Below are 7552 nucleotides of genomic sequence, written 5' to 3'. Positions count from 1 at the left end.
AATCTTTTACTGCAAATGGATCAAAGACTTAAAGGAAAACACAAAACTCTCAAACCTTTAGAAGAAAATGGAGAAGAAGGTCTTTGGGCCCTAGGGCTCAGGGCGGGTTTCTTCCCTCCTCCCCTCCCCCACCTCCCCTCCCCCACCTCCCCTCCCTTCTTCTTCCCTTTCTGCTCCTCCTCCACTTTCCTATTCTTCCTCTTCTCCTCCTCTTCTCCTTTCCCCCTTTCCTCCTCTCCCTCCTCCTCCTTCCTTTTTCTCTTCTTCCCGGATCACTGGTTGATCACAAAAGGATGGAACTCAGGAAGAACAAAAGGCCATAACCCAGAAACAGCCAAATGGAAGAGAGGCGCAGGGCAGGGGTGTGAGCAGCACGGGGGCTTCCCCGCCCTTTCCAAGATCGCCCGTTCTCCCCAAATCTCCACTTTTTCACCCACCCCGGAGCTCCATCCAAAGCTCAATCCGCAAAAGAAAGAAAAAAAAAAATCGATAAACTGGACTTCATCAAAATTGGGAGATTTCATCCTGTGAAAAAATCCTGTTAGGATGGAAAGGTGAGATACAAACCAGGAGAAAAGATTCCCAACCCACACCCCTGACAAAGGACTCCTATCTAAAATATATAAGGAACTCTCCATCCTCAACAGAAAGAAAGAAAGAAAGAAAGAAAGAGAGAGAGAAAGAGAGAAAGAGAGAAGGAAAGAAAGAAAGAAAATGCGATTAGAAAAACGGGTCAAAGACACGAGCCATTTCAGGGAAGAAGACCTACAGATGCCAGACAGGTACATGGAAAGACCGTCTGCATCACCAGTCATAAGGGAAGTGCAAATCAAGCCCCCAGTGAGACGTCCTGACGTACCTGTTAGAACGGGTAATAAGAAAACGGACAGTGGCCAGATGCCGGCGAGCGTGCGGAGAACCGGGCTGTCTCGTCCACAGCTGGCGGGAATATCAACGCTACAGCCACTTTCGGAAAATAGTTTGGCAGTTTCTTTACCAAAACTAAATATACACTTACCCTTTGACCCAGCGATGACACACTTGGGCTTTTATCCCAGAGAAACGAAAACTTACATCCACACAAACACCGATCTACGAATATTCATAGCAACTTTACTTTTACTTTACTTTACTTTACATAGCCATAGCCCAAAACGTGGGAACAAGCAGAATGTCTTCTCATCGGTCGAATGGTTGAGGGAGCTTTGACAGGTCACACCACATGGAACATGAAACAAGAAGAAGGAACAAACCACCAAACTTCCAAGGCTGACTTTTTCTTTCTTCCCCTTTTTTTTTTTTTTTAATTTTATTTATTTATTGGACACAGAGAGAGAGAGAGATAGCCAGAGAAGGAACCCAAGCAGGGGAAGTGGGAGAGGGAGAAGCAGGCTTCCTGCTGAGTAAGGAGCCTGATGCGGGGCTCTATCCCAGGACCCTGGGACCACGACCCGGACACCTAACAGCTGAGCTACCAGCTGCCCCTAAGTTTGACTTTTTCACTCAGCCTAATCCTTGTGAAATCAGTACCCCACTTATTACACGCTGGGCACCATTCTAAGACCAGCCCCCTTGGACCACAGAATGAAGCTGGCTCTAAGGTAGACTTTATTGTTAAAATTCCCACTTTCAGGGATGCCTGGGTAATTCAGTCATTAAGCGTCTGCCTTCAGCTTGGGTCATGATCCCAGGGTCCCAGGATCGAGCCCCGCATCGGGCTCCCTGCTCAGCGGGAAGCCTGCTTCTCCCTCTCTCACTTCCCCTGCTTGTGTTTCTTCTCTCACTATGTCTCTCTCTCTCTCTCTCTCTCTGTCAAATAAATAAATAAAATATTTAAAAATAAAATAAAATAAAATTCCCACTTTTAGAGGAGGGAAGTGAAGCCCAGAGAGGCTCTTTAACTGGTCCAAGATCACACAGCAAACAACAAAGCTGGGATCCAAACCCGAGCAGGCCAGTTCCAGAGTCTATGCTCCCCAAATCCCTCCCTCGCTGTCTCTCCCTGGGGTCCACCCTCTTCTGCCTCCCCAGAAGGGCCGTGCCTGCATTCCTGGGGTCACCTGTGTTCACCACTGTCCCCATGAGTCATCTGGAAACCCCGTCCCAGTCAGACTGGTTGCCCAGAAATCCCTAGCACCCTGTTTTGGACACAGACCATTAGGGAATGGTGTGGGAGGAGAACGCTTCTCGGTCCAGCCAAATTCCTTCCTTCCCTCCAAGGGAGGGAAGGGGAACCAGCCCAAGACACAGGCAATTGCATGAGGTTTGGTAATAAACATGTTCTTTTGAAGAAAAAAAAAATGGTGTGCATAATAATAGTTATTCAAACCATCCAGAAGATAAAAAATAATGAGTGGTTTAGTTGTCAAGGTGGGTCCTGGCTGCCTTGTGGGGAGGAGGGCCTTGCTTCTTTTGGCTCCGACCAGGAGACAGAGGACCTTCTCCAGCTTTCTGCTCTCTCGTCCCTCAAAGGAGGGGACTGGGTTCCAGCTAGAAAATGATACTTCCCAGAGCAACCTAACAGACATAGAAATGACTGTATTTCGCACCTAGGCGCTAGACATGACATGCCAAGATCAGGTTCCCACCTGCAAGGCTCATCCTCCTGGGGGGGGGCAGCTTCCTGCTTCCTAAGCCCCATAATCAGGCTGGTGTTTGATGACGGGTTGTATACCTGGTCACACATGCAAAGGCAAGAAGGCTCCCATGGATCAGGTCCAGACCTGCGTGATTCAGCCTGTGCCTTTAAATAGGCTTGCTTTCTCCATCACGAGCCCCCATCTTTCCCAGTCCCAGTCCTCGGAGTCCGTGGTTCATCACAGACCAAAGAATCCCGGAGGTGGGAGAGAGGACTCCTGATCTCTCCAGACAAAGGTTTTTGTGGACCACTTGCCTCAAGATCTGCACAGCACCTGCCTGAGTATCTCGCCTTAAATCAACGCCTATTTTAAACTGAGATGGGTAATATTTAAAGGGGAACGCCATAGCATTCATTCTTGAAAGCGTGGATTTGATTTCTCATTACCACACACATACAGGTTAGTTCTAACTTGCACTGAAATAAATTTGTAGCAATTGGAATTTTTTAGATGTTCATCGGTGTACCAGCCCAAGCCACCTCTGGGTCCATTGCCACAGTGCCTGCCCATGAAGTCTGTCTGTAGTGTATATCCCCAGAGCACATCCATGAAGCTTGTCAGTGGTGCGTGTCCACAGTGCACAACTGTGGTACCCGTCTATGGCGTGCATCCACGAAATGTATCCATGGGGCATGCTGACAGCGTGTGTCTGCAAAGCATACCTGCAGGGCCTATCTCTGGTTTGCATCCACAGAGCACGTTTAAGGGCATGTCTGGGGGGGCACATCCGTGGAGTACAGACCTGTCCCCTTCATTTTGCAGTGAGGATGCCTGGGGTCCAAGCTTCCAGGCTCAGCCCGATGTCGTTGAGGCATATTCTGAGAAGGGGTCCAGGTCTCAGGGTGGAGGAGCAGTGACGTGTGGCAAAAAGAGCATGGGCTTCCAAATCACAGAGTCCCAGTCATCACCTTGGAACCTACCGACCCGTTGAACAACCTTGACCCTCAGAACCTCTCCAAGCCACTGCTTCCCTCCCTGTTCATTACAAAATTAAACGGTCTACCCACACAGAACACAGCTCACTGGGCTGGCTCGCCCCTTCCTAGCACCTGGGTCTATAGTCATCCTCGTCCTCTTTCTCCACTTGGTCCAAAAGAACAGAAGGCTTTTGTGCCTCAGGGTCTTTGCACACGCTGTTCCTAAGGCCTGATCTGCTGAACAAAGAGAGGAAGCTGAGGCTTGTGGACACTGTGCTTCGTGTTGACTGGGGGTCAAGGGGCCTAATTTAAGGGTGATATGGTGACGGGCCTGGCCTTGGAGAGGGTTTTGCACACAGCAGGGGTTCAGCCCACAGCTCAGACTTACCCAGCCACACGGTCCACACCCAGAATAGCACAGACATGGAGTAGATGCTGGACCCCGGCACTATCTGGCTCCACGCCCAGCACCACCATGGCCCACAGCGGAGGCTGATTTTTCAGATGATGCTTCTTTTTGAGACTCTCAGCCTGAAGAACCACACGCACCATTGCTGCCGTCCACCTGCTGTTTCCAGCTGTGGAACTGAACTGAGACTCCAGTAGGGATAGTGAGATAAGGTAGAAAAAAGAAGAGGAAGGGGGGGGGATTTAAGAAAATGAAGGCATGTCTCCCCAGAGAGGGTCGAGCAGGAGACACATTGACTTAAAGCCACATTGTCCCCCACCCGCCTCCCATTTCCAAGGCTCTCCCTCTCTTGGAAACAGTGCTTTTTCATTTGTCCTTCTAGCTCCTTTTCTGCCTCGAAACCGTACATCTGGACTGCCCACTGCCAGGCGGAATGGTATGTCTGCAGAATGTGGCTTTCCTTGGTAAGCTCAGACAAGGGACAGTCTTCAAAAAAAAATGACTGGAGAGCTGTTGATTAGAGACCATTCTATAAAGCGTGGTTCTATCACAGTTCTAAGAGACATGAAGGCAAGCTCCCGGCTGGGGATGGAGGGACTGATGGTTACAGACTCCCACGCAGACGTTCACAAAACCCATCTCTATCCTGTTTGTCCTGGGTCTGAAAAGCCAAACTCCCAGGGCGTACCTGTTTCCATTTCTCATTTCTCCTGGATTCCTGTATGTAAGTAGGAACACTGGAACCCATGGGGCGGGGCGGGGATCGTGAAGGGGCTGCTTTTTGCTTGAAGCGCAGGTGCCTGGGGCTACAAAGCATAAGCCCCTCAAACCCTCAGGAAGAAAAGCAGGGGCATCGGCTCCAGGTGCTGGGCAAAACAGAGGTTCAGTAAACATTTGTTGAATTTCCGGAAACCTTGGTCTTCATCTGCCAGCATGTGGGGCTTGGGGTCCAGCATCCTATGTCTTCTCTACCTGGAATAAGGCTGAGGATAACTCCCATGGGGCACACACAGTGAGGCTTCCCTTGAGACAAGGGGTATGACTTTTCATACTTTAAGACCTGTAAGGGGTGCCTGGGAGGCTCAGCGGGTGAAGCATCTGCCTTCGGCTCAGGGCATGCATGATCTTGGGGTCCTGGGATCGAGCCCCGCATCAGGTTTCCTGCTCAGCAGAGAGTCTGCTTCTCCCTCTCCTTCTGCCTCTCCCCTCCCCCGCTTATGCGCACGCAAGTCTCTCTCTCTCTCTCTCTTTCTCTCATAAACAAATAAATAAATATATACATAAAAATAAGATACATGAAAATCACCTTTGGGATCTTGATAAAAATGCAGATTCCAATTCAGTCTGATCTGGGGCCCAGCCTGAGATTCTGCATTTTTAAAAAAAAATTTTTTTTTTTAAAGATTTTATTTATTTATTTGACAGTGATCAAAAGTAGGCAGAGAGGCAGGCAGAGAGGGGGAAGCAGGCTCCCCGCTGAGCAGAGAGCCCGATGTGGGGCTCAATCCCAGGACCCTGGGACCATGACCCAAGCCAAAAGCAGAGACTTTAACCTACTGAGCCACCCAGGTGCCCCGAGATTCTGTATTTTTAACGAACACCCACATGAAGCAGCTGCTGCTGGGCCAGAGACCACACCAAGGGTTTCAAGAAGGAGCTTGTCTCACAGCTACTGTGTGGCTTTAGGTGGTCTCAGAGCCTCTCTGGGCTTCAATTCTTCACCTGGGTGTTACACAGATCAACAAACACAAATTGAGAGCAGAGTCTTGTCAGGCTGCCCCTGGTACTTGGGGGAAAAATAAAGGTGAATTAAGGCACAAACCTGGCAGGGCCTGGCAGCCTGGGTGACTTCAAAGTCCAACGATGATATTTAAAGATCCTTAGGATTCTAAAACTTCATGGCTCCTGGGCAGAAATAGAGTTAGAAGAATTTCCTCTCCCGGGAAACAGCTTTCCAGACACCATGGCAAGCATCCCTCCTCCCCCCAATTACTGTTCTCAGAATCAGGGAATATTCTTCCAGAAGGAACCCCAAAAGAAATTTAGTACAAACTCTATCTTGTCATTTAACAGGTGGGAACACTCGAGAACAGAGGCAGAAAGTGTCGGGTCCAGAGCAAATTGCCCGTTTCCCACGTAGGCTTCCGAAGGCGATGCCGTCCAATGGAAATAAAATGGGAACCACAAAACTTTAAGTTTTAAGTCATTTAAAATGTTGTGGTAGCCACACTAGAAAGAGTAGAAAGAAGTAGGTGACGTTAATTTTAGTACTTCGTTGACCTAATGCCAAAAATATGATCATTTCAACGTGTGATCAGGACGATAAAATTACTAACAAGATATTTCAGATTCTTTTTTATGGTACTAAGATGTTGAAGTTCGGTGTGGGGATGCCTTCAGCACACCAGCACAGGGTAATTTGCATGAAGCCACATTTCCAGCTCTCAGGATAGCCCACAGCCACCATGCTGGGCGGTGAAGGTGGAGATCCAAGTTAGAGCCCCCTAGTCTAATCCGACTCACAAACACAGACCATCAGGACTAATTTTGGTCTTTAGCATCCTTCTCATGCTTCTCATGATCCGTAATCTTTTTTTTTTTTTTTTTTTTTTTTTTAATAGACCGCGGAGTTGCTGCTTTCTGTGGCCAACGTGAATGGCATTCCCCTTCTGGGAGGGACCTTCAATGCCGCCTAATCTCACCTGACACGTGACTTCACCGAACACCAGAGTCGGGGTGGAGGGTGGGACTGGGTGATGGCAGGCTGGCGGCGGGAACCCACATTTCCACAGTTCCTCATGCGAAGTGCTTGTAACACGGGGCCAGCCCCTAGGAAGTGCCCCCAGAAATCCCAGCCACCTTCGTTTCTCCTCTTCCAGTTTTGCAGCGAAACGGTTTGTCCCGGAGACTTGCGGCTGCTCTGAGGCGGCTGGATGAAAGTGAGATACGATTCGGAGCGCGTTTCAGAGGAGGAAGTGTCGTTTCCAGCCTGCCTGGTGGGTGCGCCTCCCTAGGTAACGTGGATTACATAAGCAGCTGCGGACGCGCCTATCTGATGAGTGTCTCCCGCACACCCCCTTTCAGCCAAGAAAGCCACACCGCCTTTCCCTAAGAGCACAGTGGTGGGGACCCCAGACATGTACATGCAAAAAATACCATCTGACAAGTAGGGCCAGTTCTTGGGTGTTATCCCCAAAGTGCTTTTCTCCTGCAGCACCACCCCAAGAAAAACCAGTTTCAGGAGCACCACACCTAGGATCACATGATGCAATCTGATATTAGCGTCTCATTGCATCAGTGTTCCTGACGCATGTGTTTTCTGCGCTGGCAAAAAGCCTTATAATGGGGAAGGAGAAAAAAAAAAAAAAAAAAGGAAAAAGCTCACGGGCTAAAATCTAAAAGTACTATCAGTACTTCTCCTAATTGGCCACACAGGGTGTTCGGAGGATCAACACCCAACCAAACACGGAGGACTGGCAGGCATCAGCATGCTGCTTCCTGAAGGGGACTTGATGGCATATTTAAGCAAAATTCTTTTCTGGTTGGTTCGCCTTAGGTTTTATATGAAAGCGTCAAGGTTTAATCTC

At 49.1% G+C, this 7552-nt stretch overlaps 1 long non-coding RNA gene across 5 annotated transcripts; it reads right to left on the bottom strand.

Annotated features, from left to right (window-relative positions):
- Positions 1 to 1810: 1810 nt before the first annotated feature.
- Positions 1811 to 7175, bottom strand: LOC106004205. 5 transcript variants are annotated; one of them, XR_006601677.1, is made up of 5 exons: positions 5788 to 7175; positions 5571 to 5687; positions 5272 to 5334; positions 3945 to 4937; positions 1811 to 3793 (listed from the first exon to the last, which is right to left on the bottom strand). It is a non-coding gene; the product is annotated as an uncharacterized LOC106004205 (long non-coding RNA). The 5 variants fall into 5 exon arrangements; XR_006601678.1 differs by having other exon boundaries at positions 1811 to 3790; XR_001177123.2 differs by having other exon boundaries at positions 1811 to 4937; positions 5788 to 5870; positions 6668 to 7175.
- Positions 7176 to 7552: the final 377 nt, after the last annotated feature.

This window comes from Mustela putorius, unplaced genomic scaffold (assembly GCF_011764305.1).
Source record: "Mustela putorius furo isolate JIRA1106 unplaced genomic scaffold, ASM1176430v1.1 tig00003853_pilon_pilon_pilon, whole genome shotgun sequence".
Lineage (NCBI taxonomy): Eukaryota > Metazoa > Chordata > Mammalia > Carnivora > Mustelidae > Mustela > Mustela putorius.
The sequence above is the reverse complement of the archived record's forward strand: the minus strand, read 5'-3'. Positions and strand labels throughout refer to the sequence as shown.